This window comes from Rhodnius prolixus, unplaced genomic scaffold (genome assembly GCF_049639745.1).
Source record: "Rhodnius prolixus isolate KJV_2025 unplaced genomic scaffold, Rpr scaffold_6, whole genome shotgun sequence".
NCBI classification, from domain to species: Eukaryota; Metazoa; Arthropoda; class Insecta; order Hemiptera; family Reduviidae; genus Rhodnius; species Rhodnius prolixus.
Window position 1 is genome coordinate 18,471,642 of NW_027411634.1, and position 19,134 is coordinate 18,490,775.

General features: G+C 33.3%; 1 protein-coding gene across 4 annotated transcripts in view; it reads right to left on the reverse strand.

Annotated features, from left to right (window-relative positions):
- Positions 1–18,872, reverse strand: part of rho-5 (rhomboid-5) — a 319,932-nt gene extending 301,060 nt beyond the window's left edge. For 2 of the 4 annotated variants that reach the window (XM_074141084.1, XM_074141085.1), the window contains exons 1-2: positions 18,278–18,871; positions 17,753–18,148 (exon numbers count right to left, since the gene is read on the reverse strand). The gene's annotated coding sequence lies outside the window, so the exon portion shown is untranslated. Of the gene's footprint in view, positions 1–17,752; positions 18,149–18,277 lie in introns of all 4 variants that reach the window. The other 2 variants (XM_074141082.1, XM_074141083.1) reach the window with 2 other exon arrangements.
- Between the last annotated feature and the right edge of the window lie 262 nt (positions 18,873–19,134).

Below are 19,134 nucleotides of genomic sequence, written 5' to 3' on the forward strand. Positions count from 1 at the left end.
CGGATTCAAGTCTAACTTCCTGTTCTTAGATTCTAGGAGTTACGCATCTTATGATGGTATAAGATGGTAACGAGAATATAAGAGGTTCCGGAACCCATAGAGGATTTAACGTTTCCAATATTAACAATTGGCACTGCCGTAAGCTAAAGATTTTTAAACCAACATTTCTGATGTCTTTTTAGTATTAAGTATATCTCCAAACATTCATAATGAATTGGGATGACAAATATTAAAAAAATTTAAGTGTCTATAGCTAAAAGTTTTAGACTATTTAACTGAAATTTTAATTTATTTATTATTTTACATTTCAGACGCTTCACAAAATTGCCCCGATTTAGAATAACATTCTTAAGTTATAGATTTCCTTCCTTTCTCAACCAGTATAGACTCTTGAATTTCAGCGGCAATGGGAACACATGTATTATACCACGAATCTTATTACAGATGGAGGCGCCACGGTAGCCGAGCGGTTAGAGGCGAGACCTGCGAAGCTAATATATATTGTGGTACTAGGTTCAATTCCCGGTCTTAGGCCTTGGATTTTATTTAATGGTTAATAAAAGAAATTTACAGTAAAGTACGATTTGCTAGTCGCCTCCGTCCACGACACCTAATTGGTAGTTGGACGATAAGCCCCGCCTGAAAAAATAGGCGATTACTTTACTTTACTTATTACAGATGGATGAGAAACCGTTCTCCTAGATTCTAAGAAATAGGACCTTTCTAGGAATGAGTTGAAGGATAGGTTTGGCTTAAGAAACCTGTTGTCTAAGACCACTAAAACCTATTAACATACCAACCAACTCTTGATAGCGGTGTGCAACAAGCAACCCTAAAAAATTAGGTTATTTCTTGGACAATGTGTCGGCCTTGAATCCCGGAATTAGGTAGTCAATTTTTTAAAGGCGGCTATCCGAAATTATAAATGCGGAAAATTATAATTAAATAAGTACAAAAGAAGGGCAATTTCAAATGCAGACTGAAGTGAGAGATGTAAAAAATTAAGTCAAAAAAAATTTTACAACTCTTGGCAACAGGCCGCTTGTCAAAGCAAAAGAAGAATATAGAACAAAAGTGAACTAACCATATTCAAATGGACAGTCTTCTGTTATTCGTAACAAGGCCAAGGTCAGACAATTTTCGGGTTTCAAAAGAAAAGTGCTGGTAAATCACGTTTGATCGATAAGTAGGTTTCTGGTTTTAAGTTAAGATTTTCTAAGCGCTTCGTTTAAGTACAAAAGATATAGTGATAAAAGTGCCCAAAACATTATTCTGATGACATTCCAAACTATTATTTCATTCAAAAACTTTGTAACCGTCAATAGTATGTGTTAAAGAGTTATTTATTTAACAAGTGCGGAAAGTAGTACTTTTCCTCACACGAGGCAGGGTTTGCACGCACGAGCGAGCGAAGCGAGGCAAGGCGAGGCGAGGCGAGTGCAAGTGCAAATTGCCGAGTGTGAGGAAAATACTTTACACTCGAGTTAAATATTATATTTTTTCTGCAACCATTAGGGTTATTAACTAAAAAAAAAACTAAACAGGAATCACTAGAATCCATTTTAAATTTCTATAAGGTAACACTATAACCTTTTTAACTGTTATAATTCAAAATATCTAATTATTTATTAAAGTATTATTTTTATTTCTATATTCCTTTCAATTTTTATTTTATTTTTTTAATTATTTAGAAAAAATAAATTTAAATAAGCTTATTAAAGTTTTACAGAAAATATTTAATAACAAAACTTCTTATATCAAGGAAGCACAATAAAGTTTTTTCACTCACTAGTAAGGAAAGTGACACTAATGGGTATTTTTCGCCACTAGTGAGGTAAAGTTGGACATTACACAGCTGATTTTAATTGAGTAATGAGAACATTCCTACATGGGTTGCAGAAAAAATATATTTTCTTATTTCTAAAGAAATAGAATCGAACTGAAAAGACGTAAATTTGGAGTTAAAATATTAAATTTGAAAATGAAATGTAATTATGAACTTTAAAATAATTAGAATAATGAGTTATAATATCATTTGAATAGAATAGTAACATAATTAGTGCAATCTATGATATTAAATGAGACATCTGCGGTCTGTTCTGTGTAACATGAGTGTGGTCAGATATAGCAAGCATCGCGGTCACATTGCTTTTCTAATTAAATCACTAATTTAGATATATTAACATTACAAACGCCAAATCAAGATAATCTTTTAATTGAAAATACTGCATAGTTCTATTATGCATGTAAATTTATTATTAATTAAAATTGTTAGCAAGGTTTTTCCTTGTGAAAAACATTTTTTCACCCTAAATATTGGATCTACAACAGTATGTGTTAATTTAAAATAGCTCTGTTTTGAAAAACAGCATGGCTACAATGTGATTTTAACTCCAAGAACAATTCAACATAATTAAAGAGCTTGGTGCAAAAAGGAGTTATCTACATTTTTTCAGAAAATGTGTTTAGTGGCGCCCCCCTATTGTATGTTCAATTCTACATCTTTTGGTGCATAAACGAGTCTTTATGCAGACTCGTTTATTATTACTTATTCTCTAACCTAGGTTAGATTTGGAGCAAAAATGAGTTTTCTACTGCAGATAACTATCTTTTGCTCCAAACAGAAAAGATGACGCAATCAATCAAACAAAAATTTTTATATTAGGTTTATTTAATGTTTATATTAGGTAGATATTATTATTTTTCTTTTTGATAGGCATAATAATATATCTAACAGTCGCTTCGACAAGACACAAAATGCCACTTAAAAGCTCAAAAACAAGAAATCTGTTGACTAAAGTACTTAATATGTACTCAAGTTTTACTGAAAATTATGATTTTGGTGCCAAAAAAGAGTTAGCTGCAAAATAACTTTTGCTTATAGCAAGCTTAAAAAATGCCCTAGAAAGATTCAAATTGAGCCCCAAATGACCCCATCACAATATATTAACTAATCCTTACAGCAGACACAACATAAGGAATACATCTTAAAGTGTATTTAGATTTTTGTCCCTACTAAAAATTTTAATAAGCTGTAGATAATTCCTTTTTGTACCAAGCTCTTCAATTAGGGAAGTACATAGACAAAACACTGACGTAGAATCCTAGAACTAGACTAAAAAGGCAAGAAACAATCAGACAATATAAAGACTACTGGACTAAAGACTTAAGACTACTGGGCCAATAAAAATATACACTAATATACAAGACCCTAAAACGACCTATCTGAACTTACGGAATTGAGCTGAGAAGCTCAACCAAGCGCCTCTATTGCAAAAGAATCTCAATCCGGAAATAAATCATCACCGCACCCTGGTATGTATCAAATTTATCCTTCCACAGTATCCTGAATATTCCTTAAATCAAGTCCTTTTCCATTATAAACACTTCACTATCACTAACTAAACTACCTTAACATCCTAGGGCAGAGGTCGGCAACCTATTTTAAGTAGAGAGCCATTTCTCCTTAAATAATTTTAATAAATCAGACCAAGAGCCGCAAGGATGATAGTGTACAAAACTCTGTAGATCATTTGTATTCACAAATTATTATTTTATGATATTCAGTAACATTTAAATGTTTTATATATTTATTTTCACTGCAAAGTAAATAAACAAATAAATAATAGCTAAACCTGTGTAAGAAAGAAAATGGCGGCAGTCCTATATATTACGTACTGTATTTTAATATAATTTTACTCAATTTCTAACCTATCACATTTAAAATTCTTTTTGGAAAAATATCTTTACTTTAATAAATGAAATTTTCATTTGTTTCAATAAAATTGAAATATACAATTTATTTTGGACAGGCTGAAGAGCCACAAATTTTAGATAAAAGAGCCGCATGCGGCTCGCGAGTCGCAGGTTGCCGACCCCTGTTCCTAGGGAATCCCTAAACGTCGGCTGAAACGCTAGTGATCAGGAGCAACTCCTCAATAGACTGTTGTCAAATTATAGGGGACAGTCATCATTAGATGGCTATTCCTTCATGTTGTACCTGATAAAGATGCAGTATCATCATCTTTGAAAATGTAAGAGCGACTACAGAAATACTTTTTTTTTTTAATCTCTTTGTAAAGAAACTCAAGTCGAATTTTTGTATTTTTTTTTTAACTTGAAACCTAAATCAACCATTACTTTAAAAGCTATATTTAGAAAATGTCGCACTATCTTGATTGAATCAGCAAATGAAAAATAAAATGGAATCGCGATAATTCATATATTAATAGGGTAAAAGAAATTGAAAAAATCAGTTTTCAATTTAGGGTAGACCATATTTCGATTCAACTTCGAGCTATAACTAGCAATAAGCAAATAACTAATTTAAATCAAGAGGTAGGTGAACTTGTTATTTCAGCTGAAAACAGAGTATTGTGCACTGATACTTTGCGAAGGTATGAATAATGTCAAGTATTTAGTGTGGGTATTAAGTTTGGTGAATGGTGAATGAATATGAGTAAGGCCTATCTTGACAGGTAGGCGAGGGACATATCTACTCGGGGACCCCATTGTTAACCGCGTACTCGGCAACGACACTTCACTCAACTGGATACAATAGCGTACCACCATCTCCGCGACCTACCAACTTGTTACTCTCATTCCGTTTCTGTCTTTAGCCTTCAATTTTCTTTTACATCGTATTCTCATGACATTTCTATTTCCTATTATAAAATTACGTTTCTTTTATAAGCTTTGTGGGTATGTTTAAAGGTGTTGATAAACTTAAGTTGGAACGCAATGATATTCTTTTACAACAAAAATTGGTAGGATGGTGATTCTGTTACAACAAATTTGACGTGGGCCACTCCAAATTCCGCTCCCTGTAATTCTCTTAGGCTTTATTTGATTACAAGAGCTTTCAGATGATGCATATCTGGCGCCGTTGGATGTAATCATCAAAAGAGAAGCCACAAAAAATATTCTATAAAATGAATAGTAGGGAAGAGTGGATCTTCGAGACTTGGTAAAGAATTATCGGTTCATTACGCATAGTTTAAAAAATAAGAAGATCTCGAACAATACAGACCCGAAGATGTTGGTTTATTTCATGGACAGATCTAGACACAAAAAATATAACGGATCCATCTTGTTAATCTTTTGTCTTAAAGCTACTTAAAGCTGATGGATGAAGCCAATTAAGTCAGGATGGAGTTTTAAAAGCTTCCAAGTGCACTGACTTTATCACTGCAATAAGTAGCTGCATGTTTCTGTAGCTGAGAGACTGTTAAGTATGAAAAACAGTGTAAAATAAGGTGCATATAATGAACAGTTTCATTTATTTTATGTAGCGAAATTTGTACAGATTTTGATTTGATAATGAGTGTTAAAATTTGATTATACAGACAGAATTATTATTATTATTTTTCATTTATTTTGTTATTTACAATCTGTACATTATTATAATTTAATATACAAGAAGTAAATAGGGAGAATGAAGGATAAATGGATGCGTGAAAGGCAGGAGAAAAGAAACTTCCCAGCAGGATATGATTTTTAGCCCTTCAGACTGCGGAGCCACCGGCGATTTAGTCGGCGAGTAGGATTGTTAGGAATGTCAGAGGAGGCGAGAGACTGTACAAGAGGATTGGAGCAAGTGGAGAGAGCAGTATGGAATTTTTGATATTTAGATTTGGCGAGTTCGTCTATGAAGGGAATGTTGAGGTCGTAGTGAAGAGTGAGGTTAGTCACCGTAGAAAGGAGCGTCACCTATCTGTCGGCGGAGTTTTGACTAGTGCTGCACGAGAACCGAGACGAGACTTGAGCAACCGAGACCGAGACCGAGATTTCTCGACGAGATATATATCATGTCTCGATTTTTCAAATATTAATTTTTAGCTACAAAATTATAAAATTGTGTTCTTTATTAATAAATAATCATTACGGGTATTGAATTAATTATTAAAAGATACGATTTTATTATATATGTTCAATATTACTACATCTATTTGACTTCGAATTACATAAGTAAAGTAAGCAAAGTAAAGTAATCGCCTATTTTTTCAGGCGGGGCTTAACGTCCAACTACCAATTAGGTGTCGCGGACGGAGGCGACTAGCAAACATACTTTACTATAAATTTCTTTTATTAACCATTAAATAAATTCCAAGGCCTAAGACCGGGAATCGAACCCAGTACCACAATACACATTAGCTTCGCAGGTCTCGCACCGCTCGGCTACCGTGGCGGCCCCCTTCGAATTACATAATTTTTACATAAATTCACTAAATTTCACTATTCATATCATTCATTCATTCAATTTCATAAATTTCACTATTAATAATCTAATACTTTGAACTTAGATATTATTTGAATTATATTTTAGAATTTCGGAATTAGTGAATTTGAAAAAAAAGACTATCTATGCACCTAAAAAATATTGCCACCAATTTTCGTTTTTAAGATACACTTTGCCCAAGCATTGATACATAAAAGAGCTTTTACTGAGTCAGAAGTTAGAGAAGATCTTCTATTGGTCATTATCATCGCAGCTTGCGAAAATAATCTTTCCGATGGCACTGAAGTTGCACAGATACTAAAAATATCTTTCGCCATTCTAGACAAATTTTTGAAGGAATTCTCAAGTGTTTTCCACCATTCTAAAATGTCAACGTCTACTGGTGCTTGGTCTAATTTGGTGTAATTAATTATTTCTGTCTTCCATGCTTCGGTGATATTTGCTGATTTTTGAGCAAATGGTGCAAAAATATTGATGCAGTCGTCGTCGTCGTCAAAAGGTGAATCATCAGATTCTTTATCTTCACCAACAGCCATAACTAATGGAGCGAGAAGTTTGTTGGGAGGTGTATTTTTTATTTCACGAATCGACTTGTTATAGCAGGCAGATATGTTATTTGGGTCTTTCATTTGGCGCGTTTTTAACATCTTTTTGAAATTATATAAAGATATATAACAGTGATAGTAATATATGATGCATTGAAGTGTAAGTAGTTGTCTTCTTTTACACATATTTTCATTACCAATATATAAATTAAAATAATTATTAGAAAATAATAACATTTTTTGAAAAGATTATTAATAGCAAACCGCTTTTAATACTTAAACAAAAATTCAAAAAAAAACGAGACCGAGACCGAGATATCTCGACGAGACCGAGACTTGAGCGACCGAGACCGAGACCGAGATCGAGACTGCATAAAGTCTCGCCTCGTCTCGGTCTCGTGCAGCACTAGTTTTGACTGAAATGTCTTGTACTGTCCGTATGTTTGTAGGTTTGGCTGAACCCCACAGCACTAGTCCGTAAGTCCACATAGGTTTGAGGATAGTACTGTACATTAAGCGTTTGAGTTCAATGGGTAATTTAGAGCGTCCTTCAAGAAGTCTGTAAAGCAATTTCGCACGTTTTGTCATTGCTTGTCTTTTAAGTCTAAGAGTGTGGGTTCCACAGGAGCACCGCCGGAGAGTAAACATGGCATGCTGGCATTTCTGTGGGTTTATGACGTTAGAAATAAGATTTTGCACAGGTGCAAAATAAGTAAATCTAATTAAATATAGATTTTTCTTCTCAACTTAATTATAAACAAAAGTTCGAGCTATATTAGATTGGCAACTATTCCGCTCCAATTACAATTTACAGCTTTTAAAGGTCAATTTAATGTGTCGAAATATAAAGATCTCAAAAAATTAAAACCAGAGACACAGAAATAAATAGTAGCACGATTTTCACTAGCTGCAGTTTATGCATTAAATTATTCTGAAATTTAGAATGCATAGTAATAGTTACAGCTTTTCTAAAACCTAAATAAAATCATAATTCGAGACTATTTTTCATTTAGAAAACTGGTGAATCTAGAAAATTAATCAAAAATTTCCACAATCTAAGTCGCCGTAAACGTGGAAATCGCTTTGCCAGAATTTGCTTGCTTTACATATTTGAAATAATACTGAAGCTTGCTGATCTTTAGAATAAAGTAATCACGCTTTTGCGATCTTAATTTGGTTCTTTTACAATCTTTGACTTGTTAATTATTAAAATTTATTTTTTGCAATTGTAAAATGTTTAAATGCAAAAAATAATCATAAATATGGTATGTTTAGGATTACAAACAGATCAGAAGAATTATTTAGGTCAAGAGGATGAGCAATGTGAGACCGGAGATTAAAAAAAAAAAAAAAGAAGCGGGTTCTGAAAGAGGATACAGCCTAAGGGAATATTCTGAAGAAATAAAGGATGCCCAGGATCAAAGCAAGGCTTAGTAATCCGGCAATACCTTAAATTCTTCTCTACATCTATTATTTTTCTTAATATTTGAGAAATAAAATGTTTTTAAAGTTCAGAAAGAGAAATTTTCAAAAAAAAAAAAAGACTGCGATTATGGGCTAGATCGAATAAATGCAACGATACGAAGCATTATCAATACAGAGCACGGAGGATGGATGTTTACATGTGGAGAAGGATAAAGATGAGACGAAGAGAATTAAGGAAAAGTAATTAGACTTAAGCCATTCTGGGTGAGTGAAAAATGAAGGAATTAGCAAGGTCCTCTAACAAGGAAGAGGTTTAGAAAAAAAAGAAGAATTAAAAATGGATTAGTTGAAGGGATAATCTAATCAGTTCTAATCAGGACATAACAGTTTTAGGGTAAGATGACTCTCTAAAGAGTTTTGAAACTATCGTGAACACCAAGCGTGAACTAAACCAAGTCCAACAACACAATTACATTAAAATTAGTCCAAAATCCAAATAACCCATCAAACATAGTGCCCAACAACTTGTAAGCTCCAAGAAAAGACGCATCCAAAAATTGAATGCAGTTGTAGAAGGAACAGAATGAATGTAAATTTTTTTTGTAATATAAATTGGCAAAACAAAGTTTGCTTAGAAAATAAACAAATTTTGGAGAAATATTTTGAAATCATTTTTTAAAAAAAACTGAAAACATAAATGAACTAATATTTGTGAAGGTTCTTTCAAATGAGTATTGATGTGAGCTAGCTGAAATGAACATCAAGTACATTTTTGAATATCGCTATAAGTAACAATGAAAAAAATACAGTAACAAATGATAAAGGTAACGAGTGGAGAAGTTACCCAATGGAAACACTCCAAAACATTAAGCTGTTAGTTGCTCTCTTCACTTGAAAGGAGATCACACTGTCTCTTAAGGCGACTTGTCCGGGTTACCAGGAAGAGTTCTTGGAAGAAAGATTTTTGTGCCAGAGGATTTATATGAGATTGCAGGTTGAAGTGGAGTTTTTCTGTATCTTGTTTTCAGCAACTTCGGTGATAAAAGGAATGTTAAGGTCAGTGTATATACGAGGGTCGTTTGAAAAGTCCGTGCAAAAATAAAAACTACTTAATTTTTTGGGGTAAACCTTTTTTATTTTTCAACATAGTCTCCTTTTAGGCTTATACACTTCGTCCAACGCTGCTCTAGTTTGTTGATCCCTTCCGAATAATAGGATTTGTCCAAGTCTGAAAAATAGCCATTCGTTTCTGCAATCACCTCCTCGTTTGAATAAAATCTTTTTCCCGCCAGCCATTTCTTCACATTGGGAAACAAATAGTAGTCCGAGGGAGCCAAGTCTGGAGAATAGGGGGGATGTGAAACGAGTTGGAACCCTATTTCCATTAATTTTGCGACCACAACTGCTGAGGTAGGTGTGAGCTGGTGCGTTGTCGTGATGGAAAAGGACTTTTTTGTGGGCCAATCGTGGGCGTTTTTCTTGCAGCTCGGTTTTCAAACGGTCCAATAACGATGAATAATATGCACCTGTAATAGTTTTACCCTTTTCCAGATGGTCAATGAGGATTATTCCTTGCGAATCCCAAAAGACAGTCGCCATAATCTTTCCGGCCGAAGGAACGGTCTTCGCCTTTTTTGGCGCAGATTCCCCCTTGGTAACCCATTGTTTAGATTGTTCTTTGGTCTCAGGAGTGTAGTGATGTATCCATGTTTCATCCACAGTGACGAAACGACGCTTAAAGTCCTGCGGATTCTTCTGGAACAGCTGCAAACCGTCCTTGCAACACTTCACACGATTTCGTTTTTGGTCAAGCGTGAACAATCGCGGCACCCATCTTGCGGATAGCTTTGTCATGTCCAAATGTTGATGCAAAATATTATGTACCCGTTCATTCGAGATGCCCACAGCACTAGCAATCTCACGCACCTTCACTCTTCTGTCATCCATCACCATATCATGGATTTTATCAATGATTTCTGGAGTAGTAACCTCAACAGGGCGTCCAGAACGTTCAGCGTCACTTGTGCCCATATGGCCACTCCGAAAATTTTGAAACCACTTATAAACTGTTCTAATCGAAGGTGCAGAGTCACCATAAATGTTTATCAAGCTTCTCTTTAGTCTCCTGAGGCGTTTTGCCCTTCATAAAGTAGTGTTTAATCAACACACAAAATTCTTTTTCGTCCATTTTTTGAAAATCACTCGACTTCCTCGATTCAAACGAATGCCAAACACATAGAAATGGACCGATCTGGCAGAAACTTGGTGTGTGTTCTTCCAAGAGATGCTACTAACTAAACATAACCTCGATACGCGCCAGTAGTGCTATCTCTCTGACTTTGCACGGACTTTTCAAACGACCCTCGTATGTTAGTCCAGGTTGGAGACATAAAATGGAGCGTTTACAATAGTTCGAAGTATTTTAGATTGAAGGGACTGAATCCTTAGGAGATTGGAGCGTTTGGTTGAAACCCACAGCCTCTGTACGCCCCGATCAGTTTTAAAGTAGAAGTCTAAATCAGTCTTTTGTGGTCCAGAGAGAGTTTTGATCTATCGTCTAAGAGTCTTTTAAGTAGTCGATAGCGTCTGTTCAGTTGTGTTCTTTTCACTTTCAAAACTTCTTTTTTTCAAACTGCAACCACAAATTATTCACTTCATTTCATAAATTGTGCAATTGCAACAGTTCCTTTCTTTTTACAGCAGTTTAAAAAACAAAACAAACAAAAAAATATCTGCATTTAAACATTTATGGGGTAATTAAAGTAGTAACAGTTGGCAAAAAATTGAAGGTTATAAATGTTGCCCTATAATATTTTTATGAATACTTACAAAATGCCAATATTCTCAAACCGTCATAAAGTGGCGAGCAATATAAAACTGAATTGCTCCAGCCGAAAAGTATCAAAAGTATTAAAAAATGGAAAAATTAAATATAAAAATTAAGATCCATAAAATAGAAAATGGATTCATTCAATTAATTTATTTATTTGAAAACTCGTGAAAACTTTTTAAAAATAAAACAAAATATATTTAAAACTAACTCTAAAGGAGGCTGTGGTGTTTAATTTAAAAAAAAAATACGGTCCCTTGAGTTCCAAAAAAAGTTTATTTTTTTAAAGTGGTCGATATATACGAGGGTGTTCATTTTAAGACGGCTCAAATGCATTTCATGCTTAAACGGTTGTTCTGAGCAAAATATGGTAGAGGAAAAATTTGTTAATTTATCAAATAATGCACTTTACTCAACTTGTGCAGCGTGGACTGTGCCTTCAAAGGTGCCTCCTCTGGCTCGCAAGACAGGTTAACCAGGAGGTTATCAACTGCTCTCTGTATCTGGGGAGGCACCTTTGAAGGCACAGTACATGCTTCTCAAAGTTGAGTAAACTGCATTATTTGATAAATTAAGGAATAAGTTTGATCCTTTATACATTAAAGATATAGATACTTAAATATGTGGCAGGAGGTTTCCAATTTTTTTGGTAATTAAACGCAACTCTCCCAAAATTATCAAATAATTATTAAACCTTCTTGTTTGTAACAGAAGTAAAATTAATTTTTAGCCATTTTGTGTATGCTTGAGAACATCTGAAGCTCTTAACATTTGATTTTTCTTAGAAAAATCATTCGGAAAGCGACTTATTTCCCGATATTAAGAAAAATACTAGCTTTACTGCCTTGGCAATATTTTTAGTAAAAAGGGGATGAAAAAATACATAAAAATGACCTATCGCGTGCTCTTCTTTCTCTTTGATAACAAGTTAAAAAATTGAAATATGATTAATAAATACCAGAATTTGAAATGGCCTAGCACCTTTAATTTTAAAGATATCGAATTGCGGTTTCCGGTTTCTTTCATAACTTTTTGTACTCTTTAAAACTGTGTATATGAAAATGGGGGTCAACTGCAAACCCTCACTTTTGGTCGCGAGTCAGACGCGTATGCGGGCAGGAATCTAAAATAAAGTCACATATTCTGAAACTAGAGGTGACGTGCAACAAATTTTTCCTCTACCATATTTTGCTCAGATCAACCGTTTAAGCATGAAATGCATTTGAGCCGTCTTAAAATGAACACCGTGCATATACTTTAAAATGATTTTCTTTTTGAAAATTTTCGGAACACATTTTCTGAGAGATTTCTGAGAGAGAGATAGTTACATGCATGTACACAATATTATTCTTCCAGGCGGGCTCCATCTAACTGTCAATCAGGTGCCTCAGTTGGTGACGCGACTTGCAAACATATATTTTACTACAACATTCTTATTTTGATCGTTGAATAAAAATCTAAAGACCTCTAGACCGCGGGAATCGATCCCACTAACCCAGGGGTCGGCAACCTATTTTAAGTAAAGAGCCATTTCTCCTTAAATAATTTTAATAAATCTTACCAAGAGCCACAAGGATGATAGTGTAAAAATCTCTTTAGATCATTTGTACTCACAAATTATTATTTTATGAAATTCAATAACATTTAAATGTTTTATATATTTATTTTCACTTATTGCAAAGTAAATAAACGAATAAATAATAACTAAACTAATGAAAAGGCGGCAGTCTTACAGTTTAAATCAAGTACTTTATTTTGATATTGTACCTAATTCTATTCAATTTCGAACCTATCACATTTAAAATTATTTTTGAAAAAATACCTCTAATAAATAGAATTTCATTCGTTTCAAGAGCCACACAGTTGGGATAAAAGAGCAGCATGCGGCTCGCGAGCCGCGGGTTGCCGACCCCTGCACTAACCCAACACAATACATTTTACAAAGCTTTACGGGCCTCGTCTTGTGGATGGCAAGCCAGTACAATAAAGGAAAAGTGAAAAACGTTTTTAGTGGAAAAGCCTAACCCACTCCATCTTTTCGGGAAGTGAGCTAAGTCGAATTTCCTTGAAAAACGTTTTAAATAAAAGATATAGATCAACAATTATTATCTAAAACCGCGTTTCCCAACCTGTGGTACGCGAGTTGCTGGTTGGTGGTACGCGAAAAATAATCAATAATGGCGGACATAAAAATTAAAAAAAAAATTAAATTATAGAAGTATAGAAACGTTTTTTGCTATATTACATAAAATTATTTTAATTAATAATATTATACAGTAAAGTTGTTAATATGTACAATAATAAGGTCAGTCTGTCTCAAATTATACGAGAAAATATAACAGCACATTTAACAGGATGAAAATTGTCTTTCATGGAGTATATTTTCCAAAATCCGAAAACACAAATGATAATTGGATTTCAAATCCCTTCTATAAAGAAAATTTAGGAAAAGCTACATCATTATCAACAAAACAAAGAAAATGTAATAAAATTATGAGGGTCGTTTGAAAAGTCCGTGCAAAGTCAGAGAGATAGCACTACTGGCGCGTATCGAGGTTACGTTTAGTTAGTAGCATCTCTTGGAAGAACACACACCAAGTTTCAGCCAGATCGGTCTATTTCTTTGTGTTTGGCATTCGTTTGAATCGAGTAAATCGAGTGATTTTCAAAAAATGGACGAAAAAGAATTTCGTGTGTTGATTAAACACTACTTTATGAAAGGCAAAACGCCTCAGGAGACTAAAGAGAAGCTTGATAAACATTATGGTAACTCTGCACCTTCGATTAGAACAGTTTATAAGTGGTTTCAAAATTTTCGGAGTGGCCATATGGGCACAAGTGACGCTGAACGTTCTGGACGCCCTGTTGAGGTTACTACTCCAGAAATCATTGATAAAATCCATGATATGGTGATGGATGACAGAAGAGTGAAGGTGGCTGAGATTGCTGGTGCTGTGGGCATCTCGAATGAATGGGTACATAATATTTTGCATCAACATTTGGACATGACAAAGCTATCCGCAAGATGGGTGCCGCGATTGCTCACGCTTGACCAACAACGAAATCGTGTGAAGTGTTGCAAGGACGGTTTGCAGCTGTTCCAGAAGAATCCGCAGGACTTTAAGCGTCGTTTCGTCACTGTGGATGAAACATGGATACATCACTACACTCCTGAGACCAAAGAACAATCTAAACAATGGGTTACCAAGGGGGAATCTGCGCCAAAAAAGGCGAAGACCGTTCCTTCGGCCGGAAAGATTATGGCGACTGTCTTTTGGGATTCGCAAGGAATAATCCTCATCGACTATCTGGAAAAGGGTAAAACTATTACAGGTGCATATTATTCATCGTTATTGGACCGTTTGAAAACCGAGCTGCAAGAAAAACGCCCACGATTGGCCCACAAAAAAGTCCTTTTCCATCACGACAACGCACCAGCTCACACCTCAGCAGTTGTGGTCGCAAAATTAATGGAAATAGGGTTTCAACTCGTTTCACATCCCCCCTATTCTCCAGACTTGGCTCCCTCGGACTACTATTTGTTCCCCAATATGAAGAAATGGCTGGCGGGAAAAAGATTTTATTCAAACGAGGAGGTGATTGCAGAAACGAATGGCTATTTTTCAGACTTGGACAAATCCTATTATTCGGAAGGGTTCAACAAACTAGAGCAGCGTTGGACGAAGTGTATAAGCCTAAAAGGAGACTATGTTGAAAAATAAAAAAGGTTTACCCCAAAAAATTAAGTAGTTTTTATTTTTGCACGGACTTTTCAAACGACCCTCGTATCATGTGACAGAACTTAAATGATAACTATGTAAAGATCTGCTTAAAGAGATTGATTAAATTTAATTGGTACTTACAGGTAGTTGAATGCTTTAAAGAAATTAATTTAGAAGATTTGGGCACAAATATAATAATCCTAAAGGAGAACTTTGTAAATTAATTAATAGTATTGAAGAGAAAAATATGTACGTAATTTTTAATTATTTAAAAACGTTTTAAAACTAAGATCTTTCTTACAGTCTATAAAGTAAACAAGAACTTGAACTCCTTTGTAATAGATACATACATTGTATCTCTATACAAATAAAGATAGTAATGGTAAAATAACACACTCGGAATAACAAATTTCACGAAATACAATGCCAAAAAAGGTTGGGAACCGCTGACCTAAAACGATAATCTACAACATAGTTCTTGCACTAAGTTTTAAAAGAAGGGTTAAAAAGCCATTTCTGAACAAAAATTCGAGAAAAAAAAACTATCAAAAATGACACTTTTTGGTTGTCAGATATAAAATAAATCAAAAAACAAACATTTTTTTTTTGCTGCCGACCTCAGTTGGCAACAATGTGAAATATCCAATTTAAGCTTACTACAATTTTACTTTTAAGTAAGGGAGGGTGCGCACAAAAACGCACATAGTCTCTTACTTTGTGAGTTTTGTCTTTACTTTGTGCCACAAATCGGACAATTCCGTTCATTACTCAAGATCCTAAAAATCTGCACGATTTCGGTTCCTTTCTCTTAAAAGTTTGTTTGCTTTTTCTAATTTATTAATGCAGAATAAAAGTATTAAAAGTGTATGCTGTTAAAACTCATTCATACCATCGACTGAACATATTTATTTTCTTTCTTCAATCTCTCCATTAGTGTTTCTTTGCCATCAATAAAATTAACCTTAATGATAAAGATTTGTGCAAATTGTGTAGATATGTGATGGTTACATGAAGTTAGTTATTGGCATTCTCTGGTTTAGGAATTTGATTATTAATAAAGAGGTCTAACTAAAAAGCTTCAAATTTCGATTATGGTTTCGTCCAAATCCGCAACTAAAAGTATTTTACTTATAGAACTTGATCGCAAGTTTTATTTTTTTTAAAACTTAAGTTTACTGATTTTATTTGAAACAGTTTTTGGAGAATTCAGTTTAATATGGTTTTTGAAGAAGATTATAAGCTTTCATTAAAAACACATTTAAATATAATTATACTATTTGCAAAGCTGAACTACAATAATCAGAACTAAAATTCTCGAAAAATTAAAGAAAAAAAACAAACTAATTTGCTAACAGAAAGCAGACTTTCAATTTTGAATATTCAAAAGAAATATCTATTTTGAGATCTTCTAACTCCCCCCAAAAAAGTGGTTTTAAGAAATTGGTTTGTGAGTTTGTATGTCTGTAATGTGGAGATATGTATGTGTAACCACCGTAATTTCAAAAACAAAAATCGCAAAACGTTCAAATTTAATATTTTGCCAACAAAGGAAACCACAATTAAGGTTTTGGTTAAAAGTGGTCAATCGTAAATTTCACTTATACTTTTTATAGTAATCATTGAACACTTAAAAATTCTATAAGATTGGGTAGATTTTTATTCTTGAATAAAAAAAGAATTTAAAAGTTAAAGTGTCTATTTTTTAAGGCAGGCTTTACGTCCAACTACTAAATAAAAGGTATCGCGAAACGGAGGCGAACTAGCAAACATATATAATGTTAAATTCTCATATATTAAACCATTAAATAAAATCCAAGGCCTAGACCGGGTGAATAGTACCCACTAAACCCATAATATATCTTAGCTTTGCAGGCTAGACCTCTAAAAGCTCGACTATCTTAGCGCCTGATTAGAATTAGGAATTAAAAAAAGCTCGAATTTTGAAGCAAATTTGTGTTATAATTTACGAGGATAATTTTAAAATTAATAATTTTACAAAAAAAAATTATTTTATTTTTTCTATGGTTCCTTGATTTTAAAAACTTTCAGGTTTATAGGAACTGTTTTATTATTTTTATACTGACCTAACATATTGGACTCATTTTTAAACCAATAACCATTGATTTTAAGAGAATTCTAAGGATGCGAAAAATCACGATAGTCTGTCTTTAAACTCTTATTATCTCGTTACATTAAAGCAGAATAATGTCTAAAGATAAAAAAATTTAAATAAAAAACCTATGTTAAAAGAAATTGTCTTTGAAAATATTGGTCAAATATGGGTGTGTGCCCGTTTCTATAAAAATAAAAAAAATAAATGGGATATAATTCCATTTTTTTTTGGATAAAATTGATTGAATTTTGATTTTAATGACAGTTAATGATGGTATTTCTGATTTGTTCAAAAAATACATATAAATAATGTATTGGTCACATGTATTTTGATTTTTAAGGACACACCCTAAATTTATTTCTTGTAGTGTGGACTATTTTACAGTACAAATCGAAATGACAATATATTTGAGTATTAATGGACGGACAATATAATTAAAAATTATTTTATTAGAAAACAATGTACAATCAAAACAAATAGTTCTTCAAGAAAAGTGGCAAGACTGTGTGTACCCATTTATATGGGACTGAACGAGTAGGGCGCAATGGGTAGGCTACCTCAATATAGTGCTATCTTGCGGGACAACACCCTTTAAATGAATTCATTTTGTTTTTACTAAAAACAACATTATTTAGAAAATTAATTAATTTTGTAGGTTTAAGTTTATAAAATAAAAATATAGGAAAAATTATGGATAAAATGTTTAAAAAACTTTGTTGAAACTCTTATCAGAATATATTTTAATTGTAAATACTTGTCCGCCATTACTACAGTATAATCCAGGTCAAGTTGTCCTTACGAAAATTCATTGAATCAATTTTATCTTTATTTAAAAAATTAGAATTTAAATAGAATATGTAAAAAGAAGCAATTACTCACATTTGAATAAAATTGATAAGAAGGTAGATAATATGGTGGCGTATCAGTGAGCTCCCATTGGATTGTTAGCAGAACACCTCACACACGGCCGCCTGGTACCCGACGTTCCGGTATACCGGCCACTAAGACACTACCGTTTAATTTTTTATATATATATTTTTTCCTTATAAACAAAACACAACACAATAATTTTTCTATAATAAATCACTACCGTTATGTACAAAATAAACAACAATTTTTTAAAAAAAACACGGGTACCTAATTTTATTTTATTTATTTATTTTTACTGATCCAGTCCGACTGGACTCAACCCTAAACTAACTAGATGGCGGACATTTTGGTTTAAGTTTTCTCCAGCTTCCGATTTATAGCGCCACTGCTCCAAATACCTCCCCCCTGGAAAATAAACCTTATTTAAGTATAAATTTGGTTACTTTACTTCAAAATATATTGTTTTGATTTTTTTTTAGTTTTATTATATTCTTTTATTTCACATTAAATAAATTAAAAAACTGGTCAGCTTACTTTAAGTAAGGATGTCTTTATTGAGTATCCTGCGACAGAATCCGAAATCTATAATAAACATCTGCTAGATAAAAAAAAAAAAACAAAAACAAAACAAAAAATGCAGCAGATGATTTGAAAATGATCACAGTGCACTTTTTCCAATTATTTTATCACAGACCGAGTTGTAAATTTGATTTTAGGATTTTGTATTAACTAACTTAAAAATTTGTATTTGTTAATTAAAAAATAATTACTATTGGGTAAACAAATGGGATAATAGAAACTTAGACACACATTGTTATTAACTGCAGCACTTCACTTACTATGGGAGAGATTCGGGTTTTTTTAATAAAATGAAAAGAAAACACTTGTCTATTTTTGCTTTTTTTTTAGTTAAAAGTTGAGAAATCTCCTTGTGTGTAATTGGTAGTCCTTTGATTTTATTTCAATCATAAAAACTGTTTATTAATAATAAAAAAAAAAAAACAGATGATCATGAAGATGATGATGTGATGATGAATGGTGAATATGAAGGGTGATGAATGATGATATGATAAATAACAAAGATAAACAACAGATTTAAGATGTAACTCGGGCCGTGTCCAGTATGAAACTGAGCAAGTGTTAGCCTCGTTGAAAGGTCTTACCCCCACTAAAGTGACAAGCCAGCCCTTCTACAAACACACGCGCCCCCTACTGGTGAGGAATATGCACACAAACGAACAAGAGAGAGATCAATAGCACAAAACCTCTTCTCTCTTCGTCCACCCTATCCACACTGTGCACTACTTGAAACCTCACTCTCACTTACTCACTTCCAAAATTCCTCTCTCCATATTCCTCTCTACCTACATTTTATTTATTTTTTTAATACA